This window comes from Capra hircus, chromosome 21 (genome assembly GCF_001704415.2).
Source record: "Capra hircus breed San Clemente chromosome 21, ASM170441v1, whole genome shotgun sequence".
In the NCBI taxonomy this organism is placed as follows: domain Eukaryota; kingdom Metazoa; phylum Chordata; class Mammalia; order Artiodactyla; family Bovidae; genus Capra; species Capra hircus.
In genome coordinates this window covers 65,179,664-65,194,068 of record NC_030828.1, presented here as the reverse complement: position 1 = coordinate 65,194,068, position 14,405 = coordinate 65,179,664, and the positions used below count along the sequence as shown (strand labels likewise).

The 14,405-nt window shown below is 47.4% G+C and overlaps 9 non-coding genes across 9 annotated transcripts; all 9 read right to left on the bottom strand.

The window, feature by feature from the left end:
* On the bottom strand, window positions 2,205-2,311 carry MIR329A (microRNA 329a). Its single transcript, NR_129703.1, has one exon. It is a non-coding gene; the product is annotated as a microRNA 329a (primary transcript).
* On the bottom strand, window positions 2,500-2,623 carry MIR329B (microRNA 329b). Its single transcript, NR_129704.1, has one exon. It is a non-coding gene; the product is annotated as a microRNA 329b (primary transcript).
* Window positions 3,221-3,321, bottom strand: MIR758 (microRNA 758). The gene has a single exon (NR_129793.1). It is a non-coding gene; the product is annotated as a microRNA 758 (primary transcript).
* MIR323A (microRNA 323a) lies at window positions 3,521-3,634 on the bottom strand. The gene has a single exon (NR_129698.1). It is a non-coding gene; the product is annotated as a microRNA 323a (primary transcript).
* On the bottom strand, window positions 3,673-3,801 carry MIR1197 (microRNA 1197). The gene has a single exon (NR_129560.1). It is a non-coding gene; the product is annotated as a microRNA 1197 (primary transcript).
* Window positions 4,039-4,140, bottom strand: MIR411B (microRNA 411b). The gene has a single exon (NR_129745.1). It is a non-coding gene; the product is annotated as a microRNA 411b (primary transcript).
* MIR380 (microRNA 380) lies at window positions 4,198-4,300 on the bottom strand. Its single transcript, NR_129735.1, has one exon. It is a non-coding gene; the product is annotated as a microRNA 380 (primary transcript).
* On the bottom strand, window positions 5,880-6,006 carry MIR411A (microRNA 411a). The gene has a single exon (NR_129744.1). It is a non-coding gene; the product is annotated as a microRNA 411a (primary transcript).
* MIR379 (microRNA 379) lies at window positions 7,141-7,270 on the bottom strand. Its single transcript, NR_129734.1, has one exon. It is a non-coding gene; the product is annotated as a microRNA 379 (primary transcript).

Sequence of the window (14,405 nt, the reverse complement as noted above, 5' to 3'; positions counted from 1 at the left end):
AGTAAGCGCCAAGCCAGGGTAGGGACAGATGGGGATAGAGCCAGGCCTCCATCTTCCACATGAAACACCACTTAACTACTTTCCACTACCTTCCATTTAATTCAGCAGAATTAAGGAAGAAAAACAACTTTCATTTCTGGAAGTCAGTTGGCCAAATGTTTGGGCCACATCTGGGTTAGCTTTTCTGTTTTACTGCAAAACCCTTTTGACCATAATTCTTTCATGGGGGAATATTGATCTCTGCAGACTTTCATTTCACTAAGGAGGCAGGCCCACCCAACAGGCCTGGAGAGCTAGGACTCAAAATTCACAGAAAAAGAAACCCAGGCTTTCTCTTGTTAAGTGGTATAATGGTGCCCTCCCTTCTCTCCATAGCTGGCCTTTAGAGCTGAGGACAAAGAGGGTCACCACTCAGGCTGGCCCCCTCCACCCTGACAATCTGTCTCTGATCCCCGGTGAGCCACCAGAGCGCCCAGCCTGCAAGATCGCAGCAGCCTCTACCCTGGACACATCAGAGGCGATGGCCCCCGCCGTGACCCCACTTCTTCACCTTTCTCTATTTTTCCCCTCATGGCTCTTTTCTGTGTAAGGAATGATGTTTGGGCATCAGCTAACAGGATATAAAAGACTGGTAGGCCTTCCTGGTGGCTCAGATGGTAAAGAAGCTGCCTGCAATGCAGGCAGCTGGGTTCGAACCCTGGGTTGAGAAGATTCCCCTGGAGAAGGAAATGGCAACCCATGCCAGTATTTTTGCCTGGAAAATTCCATGGATGAAGGAGCCTGGTGGGCTACAGTTCATGGGGTCGCAAAGAATCAGGCACAACAAGCGACTAACACTTTCACTTTCTTCAGCGCCGTTCATGGCTATCACCGCAGCCGTTCTGACACTCATCAAACCAAGTGGGGATGAAGTGGAAAGACCTGGGGCTTCCCAAGAACCCATGCCTCTTCCCCAGCTGCCACAAAAAAGCCCAGCACTGAGACATGGCCTACTGCCATTGAAACAAACACAAGGCAGAAGACCTACCTCTGTGACCCAGAGCCGACCAAGAACCACTTCCTTCCCCAAAGGCTGGCTTCACCTCCATGGAGTCCTACTGGAAAGGATACGAAAGGAGCATCAGCATCAGATACACCATGCAGAGCAAGAAAACAGATGTGTGGGCTCATTCACCCTGGACTTGAGCTGACAACTTCCGTGTCGTTCAGGACATCTTCCAAGCTGGTATTTGACACTGAAGAGAGGTTGGTGCGGATGCCTCCTGATGTGTGCATGCTCAGTCATGTCCAACTCTTTGCGACCCCATGGGCTGCAGCCTGCCAGGCTCCTCTGTCCACTGGAGCAGCTTGCCATTTCCATCTCCGGGGGATCTTCTTGACTCGGGGATGGAACCTGCATCTCGCGTATCTCCTGCATTGGAAGGTGGGTTCAGTATCAGCTGAGCCGCTGGGAAGCCCTTTGGTGTGAGTAATTTGTCATAAAAGATGGAGTGTACGAAGGAAACCTCTCCTTGAGGATCGCAGAAAAGAGCCACCTCCAGACACACAGCTTCTTCCTGGACAGCAGCACTGCTCCCTAAGGATGAAGTAGATACAACGGTAAGTGAACCGGGTGTGCCGCAGGTAAAGCACATGGCCTGCAGTCTGCTCATTTCTCCTGGAGCAGGGCTGGTGATAAAGCTCCCTTCCCTGAATTGGTGTAGCATCGAGCATTCCTAAAGGGGCACATGCACTCAGAATTCCTACTGGAAATAAACAGCTCCTATCCCAGACCAATTCTAGAGACCCCCAAGGCCTCGTCTTGATCTCAGAACTGATTTTTCTTCCCAAAGATGTCATTATGTCTAGGACATCTTTGCGGAATAAACCAGAGATTGTGGGGCAGTGGTCTAGGCAACCTATACTGTCCAGGGCTTGCTGGCCATGCAACAGGCATTCACCAACATGGGACTTGCGGGCTAAGTCCAAGCTAAATCCAACTACAGATGACCTACCTGCGTGTTTCAGGCATGGAGCTATCTTGGGGACCATGGTCTTCCTCTAGGTGGGCATTCCTTCGGGAAGTACTCCTGAGAATGGATAAGATACTGATGGTTAGTGGAATAGGTAACTAAAATCAGAAATACAGGGCAGGCTTGTGGGCAACAAGTTATTCGTGTCCACAGCACCCCATCCCACAGGCTGAGGTCTGGACCAGAAGGCCTCCAAGGTGGGATCTGATACTGGAAAAAAGGTTAACCAGGTGTGTTTCATCCTCATGAAAGAAACGGAGACCTAGAAAACCTCTCCTCAAGTACCACCAATTACACTGGCATGAGCTGGCTCTTCCTCAGACTTGACAGCCAATCCCAGAAGCCCTGTTAATACGGATTGCAGACGGATGGTTAGTAGACCAGGCAACATGAGTCAGGCTTTGTGGTCACCCACTTATTTCTGTCCACTGGGCGGGAGCCGACAGTAAACGTCTTTCCCGGAAGCTGAGGTCTGGACCGGAAGGCCTTCAAGATGGGATTTGATACTGGAAAAGAGGTTAACCAGGTGTGTTTCATCCTCATTAAAGAAACAGAAACCCAGAAAACCTCTCTTCAGGTACCATGGGTGAACACTGACCAGAACACCAGTGATTCTTCCCCAGACTTGACCTTCGATCCTGGATGTCCTGTGAGTAGGGAACTGGACTCTGTGGCCGTTGCAGTGCTGGGTTAAGCCACTGGTTGAGTGCATGCTGTCCATCCAAGTCCCCCAGTGGAGACCTGGTAGCAGCCTCAGCATCCTGAAACTGGCATCGTGGCCAGAGGCTGGTGAGACTACAGAGATGCTGCTCAGAAGAGCTGCCACATTTTTGGTTCACCCCTGGGGCAAACTTTTCTCAGTTACCATAGAGACATATACGCCCCCAAGCCAAGGTGGCTTTCTCCCCTCTAAATTTCCCCCCAAGGATTCCCTGGATACTGAGGTGTATGACCTGGGTCACACACCCTGGTCACTCCAGTACTTTGGGGTGGTACAGACAGCATGCCCCTCCCCCTGAGTGTGGATGGCCTCACAGCTGGGAGGCCCTGCAAGACAAGATCCCCTGCTGAAGACAAGTCCAGATCTGTAGTGCGCAGCACGAGGGTGGCAGACGCCTTGACGGTGTTCTCTTCCGAGTCTGGCGGAGGACCGGCTGATCCCGCAAAGTCTTCTTCCCCCAGAGTGGACACTTCTTCCGGAAGTTCTCCAAGAGGGGATTAGATACTGAGGGTTAGTGGACCAGGTCACAAACGGCACAAATGAAGCGTGTGCTCTCTGGTCAACCACCTCATGTACCCAGGCACGTGGTGAAGCCATTCTCCTCGTCCGCAAGTTAGCCCTGCCCTCGGAGCCGCCAAGCCAGCGAGGTCTGCTGAGAAGAAGGCTGCCGCGCATCAGTCATCATCACACACAGGACAGATGCATCACAAACACACCCCACCGCGTGGCAAAGAGCGCAGAACTAGCGTGCCCACCCCGCAGCTGATGTTAGTTCCAGGAAAGCTTGCAAGGCGGGATTAGATACCGCAAAGAGGTCGACCGTGTAATGTGCGCCATAAATAAAGCGAACGCGCCACGGACCACCTCTCTCCAAGTACCAAGCAGCAGCAGTGCTGACACCGGGCCAGTGGCTCTTCCTCAAAGCTGAGATCTCCTCCTGGAAGGTCTTCCAAGGCGAAGATGTGATATCGAGAAGAAGTAGACCATGTGTCCTACGTCATAAATAAAGCGTACACACCATGGTCAACCGCGTCTTCAAATACCAGGAAGGGATGCCGACCTCGCCTCGCTTCCCTTCATCTGGGACCACCTCCCGAAGCCCTGGCAATCTACATCATGAGTTGCCAGCCATTAGCAAGGGCGGCCAAGACCACACACACTCACGCCCAATGCCACTACCACCTCCAGGATGCCCGGTAAGGCTGGGATTGAGTGCTGAGTGTTGGCCGGGGAAATAAAGCCCGTGATCTGTGCTGGATGGCGCCTACCACCTGCTTCCGAGCTGGCGTGGCCTCCAGGAAGTCCCCTCAGGCTGACTGATGCTGAGAATTAGTGGACCATGTGACATACGTCATAAAGCACACGTACGTTTTATGGTCGACCATCTCTCCACATACAGCGAAATGGTGCCGAAGCCAGACCAGCGTGTCTCCCACGACGTTGGCTTTGCCTCGGGGAAGCCCTCTGCGACTGAATTTGATATTGAGAAGACGTGGACCACATTACATACGACATAGAGACAGCGCATGTTCTGTGGTCAACCATCTTTTCAGGTACCGTGGGAAGGGCTGATGTCAGAACCGGCGTCTCTTTCCTCTCCTTAGCACCGCCTTCCGGAAGCCCTCAGAGGCCAGATGCAGTATTGAGAAGAGGCCACTATGCAATGTCTGCTAGCGGCACAGTGGACGCGGCACAGAGAAACCCCTCGAGAACCCACAGCAGAGAAGACGCCGGGACGAGCGCTACGCCTGATACTCAGCACTGCCTACAGGAAGCCCCCCAAGGTGCAGCGGCTGTTACGAAAAGGTGGACTGAGTCACATGCTTTGTAAGTAAGACGTATGAAGCATGGTCAACTTCTTTTAAGTATCTCAAAGCAGTCCTGGAGCCAAAACCCATACCTCGTCTCAGAGGTGGACATGACCTCCCGGAGACCTTCGAGGCTGAACGCGATACAGAAAAGAAGAAGACCACATTCCATACGCTGTTAATCACACACATGCAGCGCAGTGGAACCCTTTCCAGGTACCGTGAGGTCGGCGCGGGTGCCAGAACCAGGGCTCCGACTTGCCTCTCAGGCTGGCAGCATCTTCGGCAAGTTCCTCAAGTCTGGATGGGAGATGGGGGAAGAAATGGGCGTGTGGACTGCACGTCGTCTGAAAGCACTTGAGGCCAACCAGGTCTTCGTGGAGGTTCAGTGTTGAGTCCAGAGCCGAGGCGTCTTCCCCGAGAAGACTAAGCTTGATATGGAAAAAAGATAGACTGTATATGCATTGTCAATGAGAAATATGAGTCAGTGTGTCTCTTCAAGTACCTGGTGTGGCATCGTCTTGTGGGCCCCGTATCCACCTCTACATGGGCACGTGGTCCTGACGTCAGCGAGCATAGCCTTGAGACTGACGGGACGCAGAAGGTGGCACAGCCCTCTGAGAGCATTCTCCATGCTGGCCACGGTTACTTCAAGGACCATGGGTGAGGGGTGTGCCACGGTGGAAACAGGATAGCTCCCGAGAGGTGAGCACTGTCCTAGGGAAGCCCCTGAAGGCTGCATTTGACAGGAGAAGATGGCGTCGCAAGCATTAACAGTTTAAGTACACATCTACCAGTCAACCATTCCGCCAGGACCACGGAGCAGGGAGGGCGCGGAGACCAGCGTCGTCTCTCTTAACTTCAGGCTTTCTCCAGGAGGCTTTTGATGGCTGGGCAGGATACCAAGAAGCGGTTTACCGTCCCACATACATATTCAGAATGTATGTGGGACGGTAAACCATTTCTTCAAGTACCGCACGATGGCAGTGACGCTGGAGGATGGCTGGCATCTGCAAAGTTCCTCTGGGGACCTCTTCACGGCTGTATTTGATGCTGAGAAGAAGCAGGTCATGGTGTCATACTAAACAAGAGTTGCGAAGTCAACCATTGTCACTGAATGCCAGAGAGCAGCAGTGATCCCGAAAGAGAAGCAAGATCCACTCCCCAGAGACGGTGAGATTTCCCGAGGCAGAACTTGATACAAGGAGAGCGAGAGCATTTGATTTCGCATCATGCAGAAAGGAACATGCCATACAGAAAACCATCTCTTCGAGCGTCGTGGCGAGGCCTGGTGCTGCGTCCGAGGGTGCCTCCCTGAAGATGGCGTCACTTCCGGGGGCCTCGAGGACGGATTTGATACTGAGGGTTAGTGGACCGTGTTACATACGTCACAGATAAAGCGTACGCTATACGGTCTACTATCTCTCCGAGTACCACACAGGGACGCCGAGGACAGAGGCTGGGGACACGCCCAGAAAGTCTTCCAGAGCTGGAGAGAATCAGGGGGCAGGTCGACTACAACACAGACATGCGACAAGCACAAACAGGCCGGAAGTCTTGTCTCCACTGTCAGGAGTTGGCGCGGGTGCTGAAACGGGTGGCTTATCCCCAAAGTGGGCAACTCCTCCGGGAAGCCCTCCAAGGATGCAAGTCCCAAGGAGCAGAAGTGGACGATGTTCTGATTCATCACTCCAAAAATACCGATCAAATGCCTACTAGGTGTCAGGCACTGTGTTGGATCTGCGAGAATGGGTAGGTGGGTACGGCAGGAGGGTGGGCATGGCATGTGGCAGAGAGGAACATGTGAGGGGCTGGTCCTGAGCAAATTGAGAAAAAGAAGACGGCATGTGTGCCGTCACAAGGAACACCTGTCTAGTTCTGAGCAGGCCAAGCAAATAGTCTCCAGGCACATGAAGCCCAGGTCGTGAGCCCTAGTTTTGAGCATCAAAAAAGAAAAAAAAAAAAATATATATATATATACACACATATATATGCCACAAAGAAAGACTGATGGCCAAGGGAATTTCCAAGAGATTGTTCCAGGCCAGATGGGATCTTAGCAGTAACCATCGTGCCGTCTTCGGTAAGCCAGGCAGATGTCATTTTGGTCAACAGACTCCCTAAGGTCAGAACCTCCATCTCATCCCCAGTCTTGGCATCACCTCCAGAAAACCTTGGAGGAGGAATTTAATATTGATCAGAGGTGGACTTTCATACAAACATAGGAACTTGGACATAGGGGACTATCTCTCCAATACCGTGATGGAAGCTGGGCTGCTGGGTCTCCCTGAAGGTGGTGTCGGTTCCATGAAGCCCTCCAAAGTTGGCTGGGCTACTGGGAAGTGGTGGCCCATGTCACACCAGTCTTTCCTCGTGCACAGGCCACAAAGCAAGCCATCTCTTCAAGGACCACGACTGAGGCTGGGAGCAGTGTCTCTCCCACAGGCAGCATCACCTCCAGAGAAGCCCCCAGGGGATGCACGTAAAAGGCCTTGTTGCAAGATTCGGACATCAGACACGGGTCCCAGGGGTGACCGCAGAGTAGGGCCACAGCTAAACCCAGTGCCCTCTTCCCTCACGTTGGCAACACCTCCGGGGTGCCCTCCGAGGACGGATTGGATACTGAGAGTTAGTGGACCATGTTACATAGGTCAGAAATCACACAGCCTACGTTCCATAGTCTACCATCTCTGCAGGAACCGTGGAGTGGTGCTGACCCCAGAATCAGGGCTTGTCCCTGAAGTTGGTGTCGCTTCCAGGCTTAAGGTTTCTGAGGCCCCATTTGGCATTAGGAAGCAGGCATGTGGGGAACACAAACTGCTCCCCTCAAATGTGGGGGCGCAGTTCTGATAGGGAAGACGTGCCCCCCTCCTGAACCAGCATCTCCCGTAGGAAGGCCACGCCCACTCGGAAAGCCCGAGAAGAGACAAACCACACAACGCTGACTGTGCTTAGGCCACTGCACGGTCAACGGTGTCTTAATCACAGGAAGGGGCAGAACAGGAAGCTCTAAGAGCAGAGCTCGTGTGTGAAAGGGGGCCCTTGACTTCTGGGCAACGACCCACGCGAGCTCACCCAGGCTCTGACAGTCCTCGCCACATGCCACACCACCCTTGTAGACTTGAGCCACAGGGCTGGGTGTGAAATGGGCTCTTCGTTATCCTGCTCAACACCTCCACCTCCTCCCCGAGGTCTTCCCTGGGTCTCTCCATCCCCTCTCATAGCCCAACTGCCAATACAACCACCATGGATGAATGGGAGGCACAGCTGTGAGGTCGGGTAGTTGCCATGGAAAGGGTAGGGCCGACTCCAGGCAGCACGGTGGGGCACGGCTGTCCCCTGAAGTCTCGAAGCCCACTGCATGGCACCCCCTGCTCACAGGTTGAAGACCGAACTGCCTGGAGCCGCATTCAAGGCGTCAGCCTTTGTCCCCATCCTCATCCCTGGGCTCCCTGAGCCCTGATCCCACCCTCCAGCTCCAACCTTTGCATCCCCTGGCCCTGCAGGGGGCAGGCTCCACAGCCCCCTGCCCACGTGGTCAAAGAAACAAGCTCATGTTTATCAAACACCCATGAGCTGCTGGAACTGTGAATAAAATATGATCTCTGTCCTCTGGAGCTTCTAGGCTATCAGGGGAGACTCGCGTGGAAATAATTAATGCAGAGCATTGATTTCAAAATTGAAAGGGGCCAAACTGTGAAAAACCAGGGACGTGTAAGAAGAAGGTCTGACCGCTTTAGAGAAAGCTTCTTAGAAGAAGGATAAAGTAAAAGGCGAAGGATGAGGAAGCTAAGCCAGGAAGAGAAACAAGAGAGAACCATGCAGGACTGAAGCAGAGGAGTGGATACAGTGTGGACTAGAGGTGTCTCATGGACCAGAAGGAGCATGAGCCAGATCAAAGGCTCCTGGACCAGACAGGTGGAGCAAGGGCTGGATGGAGCACGGTAAGCAAAAGAGCATCTATGTGAATGGTACATGGAGAGCCAGAGATGTGCAGAGACCAAGCCAGGTGACGTCTAGATCATTTAGAGCCTTACAGCAAAGCGTAAAGATTACGGATTTTATCCTCAAGCCAAGAGAAAGAACTGATAAAGACCTTGAGTTTGGCGTTTTTATACGTTATCTCTTGCAAATGGGAAAAGAAACTGCTGGGGGCAAAAGTGGAAGCAGGGAGAAACAATACAGGCATCTCAAAGAAGAGAGTGGTGCCCGGGACAGAGAAGGAGCCACGGACATGGGGGGAAGTGGGATGTTTGGGAAGAGTTAGGAAGAAAGTGGAAGAGACACGGTAAAGGTCCCAGGTGTGGGTGGGGAACGGGGAGCGGTAAGACCGTGGGAAGCATCTGGGCAAGTGTTGTCCAGAAGCCAGGAGAGGGCCTCTGGGCTGGGAGCACACCTACGAGCATGGGTCGGGGGCAGGCGTTCACTGCTGAACACTCCAAGTTCAAAGCGCTGGTAAGAAATCCTAGTCCAGATGCTGAGTCGGCAATCGGATGTGGGTCACCGACGATCCTAATGGAGGCACTTCTGGGGGAAAGATAGGGTCAGAGAGCAAACAAAAGTGAGACACGAAGGATCCACCAAGAAGAGGGTGGCTCAATATTTTTTAGATTTGAAGGACGACAGCCTGGTAGGAGCCCATGGGAGGCTGTAGGAAGTGGGTGCTGGAAAGGGCAGTGGGAGACCCCTGAGAAGCTGAAGAATGGAGTCAGGCTCGGGGGCAGGTGCTGCTGGGCCAGAAGTAGGTCACCTCCTCCACTGGTCCTAGGGAAAGGGAAGCAAGGGGCCGGGGAGGATGAGGGGAAGCCACGGGGGTTCTCTTGGATGGCCTTGATGTTCTCTGTGTCTGGGATGGGGGAGGAAGCCAGTCACATCGCTCCTTGGTACGGGGGCTCCTCTGACGCAGGGAGGGGGTCACTGGCCCAGCATCAGATAGTCCACAGAGTAGTGGGCAAGGGAAGAATGGACAGAGATGGACCCGGAAAGTACCTGTGTCCTCCTGGATAAAGTGACATGCCGCTCCACTGGCATCCTAGATCACTAGAGACGCAAGGAAGCCCACCTTTCCCTCCCACCCGCCAGACCCCAGGGGTGGCTCTTCTCATTTCCCCAGACCCCAGGCATCACTCCACTCCTTTGCACACCTACCGGCTCATCCACTCTTTCAAGGGCACATCAACCCACCCATCCACTCGTGTATTCTGTCTCACACACTCACCCCTCACACACATCTATTCCCCCACTAATTCACCTGTTCATTGATGTCCTTGCAGACACACAGCCACAAACACGCATGTGCCAACATCAGGCCCATGAGGAGCCCAAGGCGGCCCTGGGGCGACTTCTGTGTTCCTGCCTCCTGGGAGCTCACAATCCGCAGAACGACGCAAGATGACGGAGCGGGAATGAGGGCAAGGATTTCGAGTCCAGAAACAGGACAAGGTTTCAGCTCCTGCAGGATGGGCCGGAACACAGAAAGCACCGTGTTCCTCCCAAAGAGTAGGGCAAGCGGGCGGGAAAGGCAAGCAGAGGAGTTGGTGAAAAGACCCACTCACCTCTTAGCATTTGGGAGGGGATACACAAGAGGAAGTGGAAGAAACAGATACATCCTCAACTGAATAATTACACAGAGGGCAGAGGGAGTACGAAATCATTTCACTTAAAAAAAAAAAAAAAGACTTCGTTTTTACCATAGAGAAACTTAGATGTAAGCTGTTTAAAAACCAAGCAAACAAAACTGAGGTGTAACCACTAACAGACTTGGAAACTGACTGTATACTTTTTGAATCATCAAAACACAATTGTAAGAAAAATGTTACTATTGTTGAGTCACTAAGTCACGTCCAACTCTTTTGTGACCCCATAGACCAGAGCCCTCCAGGCTCCTCTGTCCATGGGATTTTCCAGGAAAGACACTGGAGTGAGCTGCCACGCCCTCCTCCAGGGGACTTCCCGACCCGGGGATCGAACCTGCCTGCACTGCAGGTGGATTCCTTACAACTGAGCGACCAGAAGTCCAAGAAAAACGTAGTGGATATAAGACAGCAGGAGAGAAAGTAAGGGAGAAAAAAGGAAACAAGCCTTAAGTGCCATTTTCTGAAGTTAAAACAAGAAAATCCAGAAAACAAATGCGAGTTTATACGCCCTTAAAAGGAGTTTCCAGCTCAAGTCAAAAATCCTCAAGGCCAACTCTATGTTGTCTATGTGAAACACACATTCAACAAATTAAAAAAAATAATCAAATCCAAGGAATGGGCATCCATTTTCATGCATTTGACTCTCAGGCAGCCCACACAATCATGCGACGACCTCTGAGAAAACCACGGAATTCATACAGCAGCCGCCGGCCAGCAATCAACTTCCTATCAACAGCATCCTCAGTTTTGCATATACAGCAATTTGCTCAATTTGTTTGTGCAATTCCTTAAATGATTCATTGTGGAGGTTTTCGAATGGTATTTTAGGGGTGCTTGGGGCCCCTACCACTCAGGATGATGCCCACAGCTCAAGATCTCCATCCAGGTCCAAACAGGGCAGCTTTGATCTGATCTATTTTACTTATTGGGATTCTGGGTAATATTTGGTCTGAATAAAAGGCTTGGCTGCTGTTGAAAACCAGTATTTAATTACATTTTGCTCTTATTGTTTTATAAAAATAAGTGGAAAATGGAAAAAGAAAATCACTGATACCAGTGGTAAGAGGACAGATCTTATATGTACTTAAGAAATTAAGACAAACATGGAAATCCTTAGGCGAACCCAATATGGCCAGTCCTAAGCCTCAATAATTGAATTTAAGGCAGTCAACTATGTGTTTGGAAAAAATAAAATTAAAGAACATCCATGGAATGCTAGAAATTGCCTGGAAAGGTACAGAATGTTGAGCTCTCGAGGAGCAGAATTCTTTGGAACACACAAGTCTCTGGTTCAACTTTCAAACAAGACTTTGCCTTGAATACAGACTTCCAGAAACAATTATATGAGAAAGCAGGGTTACCTAACTCCAGAAAACAAATGAAAATGAAGCAGAAGTGCTTCTGAATTTCAAGTACCCAAGAGCAAAGTCGTTATACAGGTTGATGGAAAACACCTCTCAGAGACAGAAGGTACCATCTACAGCAATGACACTCACGAACATTTACGTTAGGAATAAAATAGCATCCAAAGATGGGGAAATAGAAGTACAGTTTCCAGAAACCTCTCAGTCCAAAGTCAGCAAGTGGGCAAAAAGAAAATGAGAAAAATACCTCGAATCTAGAGACAAGCAACATCATATCGAACAGAAAATGAGAAATAAAGAAAACTGTTTACTTCATCAATATTAGTCTATACTGTTCAAAAAGTTCTAATCAATATAACAAAGGCAAAAAAATAGACAAATGTTATAAACTCTTAGAGTGAGGTTTAAATTATGACTGTTTTATGGGTTACTTAATTCTTTACTAAGAAAATCCAAAAGAATGAACTGAAAAGCCTATAAAATGAAATGCCTTTTGCATCCAAATCTGTATCCTATAAACAAAATGTCACCTTACTTTTCAAGGCCCTCGAGTCATTCAAAAAACTAATAAAAGAAGACACAAAGAGACATCCATAAATTCTCAAAGTAGAAAGTTGTGTGTCCACATTTTCTAACCACAATAAAATAAGATCACAATTTAATAAGAAAGTATAGGCAACAATACAACCCAAATAAAGTAGAAAATAATTTTAAAAGTAAGCTCCATTTTTGCACATTTTATTCAGATAATCATTTCTTCTAAGAACAAGAAGAAATGAAAAGCATTAATTACAAGAAATGGAAAGCATAATTACAAATATTTTAAAATTTTGAAAAGACTACATATTAAAACTTTTCACATGCAGTCAAAATTGCAACTAGAGGCAAATTCATATTGTGAAATGCTTTCATTATTAAAGAAGAATAACAGAAAGGACATATGAACAGGTCCACAAAATAAGGAAACCAGAAGGCAGGAGTCCATAAGGATAAAGGCAGATATTGGTGAATTTGAACACACACAAAAAAAAGTTAAGTTGACAAATTATTCCAAGAACTGATTCCTTGAAAAATCTCTAAAAAGTACACTCCTATAGCTCATCTAATAAAAAAAAGAGACAGAGTACACATGCCCAAAATTAAGAATGATAAAGACGATATAGGAATAAATTTTATTATACAAATACTACTTATAATTCTATACTAACAAGTATTTACATCTCAAAACATAGATTATTTTCTAGGATTAATATTAGCTTTTAAAGAATCACAGTGCACTCACTATGTGCCAGACTCAATGCAAGACACTTTATCGCTTTAATTCTCACAGCGGCTCTCTTGGCTTCAGGCTCTTATTATCCATTTAACAAGTGCACAAACTAAGAATTAGGGAGAAGACACAGTTTTCCTGAGGTCACATGAGAAATGAGAGAGTAAGAATTTGAACCCAAGTTGTCTGATTCCAGTGCCTGCACATGTAAACACTAAGCTATATGAGAAAAAGAAGCAAACAATCTAAAGATTCAGGAAATCTACAGTATCCAGTAAATACAGAAGAAATAGAAAAGGTCACCAGAATTATCCCAGGAGAGTTATGTAGCTAAGTGCTTTCAAGTTTTCCATGAAATAGATCATTTAAATGACGTACATATGGTACAGAACACAGAAAAAGATGCAATGCTCCCCAATTCATTTTACAAAGCTAGCACAACTTTGATATCAAATGACCAAAACTTTAATTCCAAATACCAGCAGACCAAATCATGAGGTATATTAGAAGAACAGTAAACGAAAACCAGGTAGAATTTGATCCAAAAATGTTTCAAAGTTATGAAACATTATTATAATTCATTTCATCAATAGATCAATGGAGAAAAACAACACAAGTATCTCTACAGATATGAAAAAAGTATTTCAGGAAATTGTAATCCATTCCTGATTTTAATCATACATGAAGTAGATACTTAATTAGCATTATAAAAAACATACAGCCTTAAAAAGTACCTGTTATCATACTTAACATGAACCAGAAAGGAGACAAAGATTTGTTATCAACAATTTGATGTTTTGGAAGATCCAGACAATACCATAAGGCAAGAAGGAAAAATAAAAGAGACAAAATATTTTCAAATTTTTTCTATAATTGTATAGATATGTATGAAACTTTACCTAGAAATTCCAAAACATTCAACTGAAAATTTGTAGAACATATGAGAGAATTTAATGAGATAGACAATAACAGATACATAATCTCTTCCCTACATACCAATAATAACCAGTTAGAAAATACCAGAAAAATTCACAACAGAAGCAATACTTAGTTCCTTGAAATAAACAATAACAAATTTAAATTGTCAAATTTGATGAATTGTGACTGTATATTATAAACAATGAAAGATGTAAAGCCCAAGTGTCAAAACATACCAATTCTCTTCAATTTATAATTTTATAAAATTTCACAGAAAATCTATAAAGAATGTTTTTAACTTTGCTATATCACTAAAATTCACCTGGAAAAATAACAAGTGAGACCAATCAAGAAAATTTGGAAAAATAAGAATGAAGGAAGACTATTTCTATCAAATACATATTTTAACAATATGATCTATTATAACAAAGCAATACTAGGATAAGAATAGAGAGATTAATGTCAAATAGAAAGCCACAATGAGAAACAAAAACTATCTAATATCTAGCATGTGGAAATGGAGCAAAAAGTTGTTTCTTACAATAATTCAATTAAAGGATTAAAGATTCAATATAGAGAAGAAATTATGAAATAACTAGAAAAAAATAAAAGTGACTAAATATATGAGCTTGAGGTAGGAAAGGTCTTTCTAAGTAAGAAGTAACTATAAATTAGT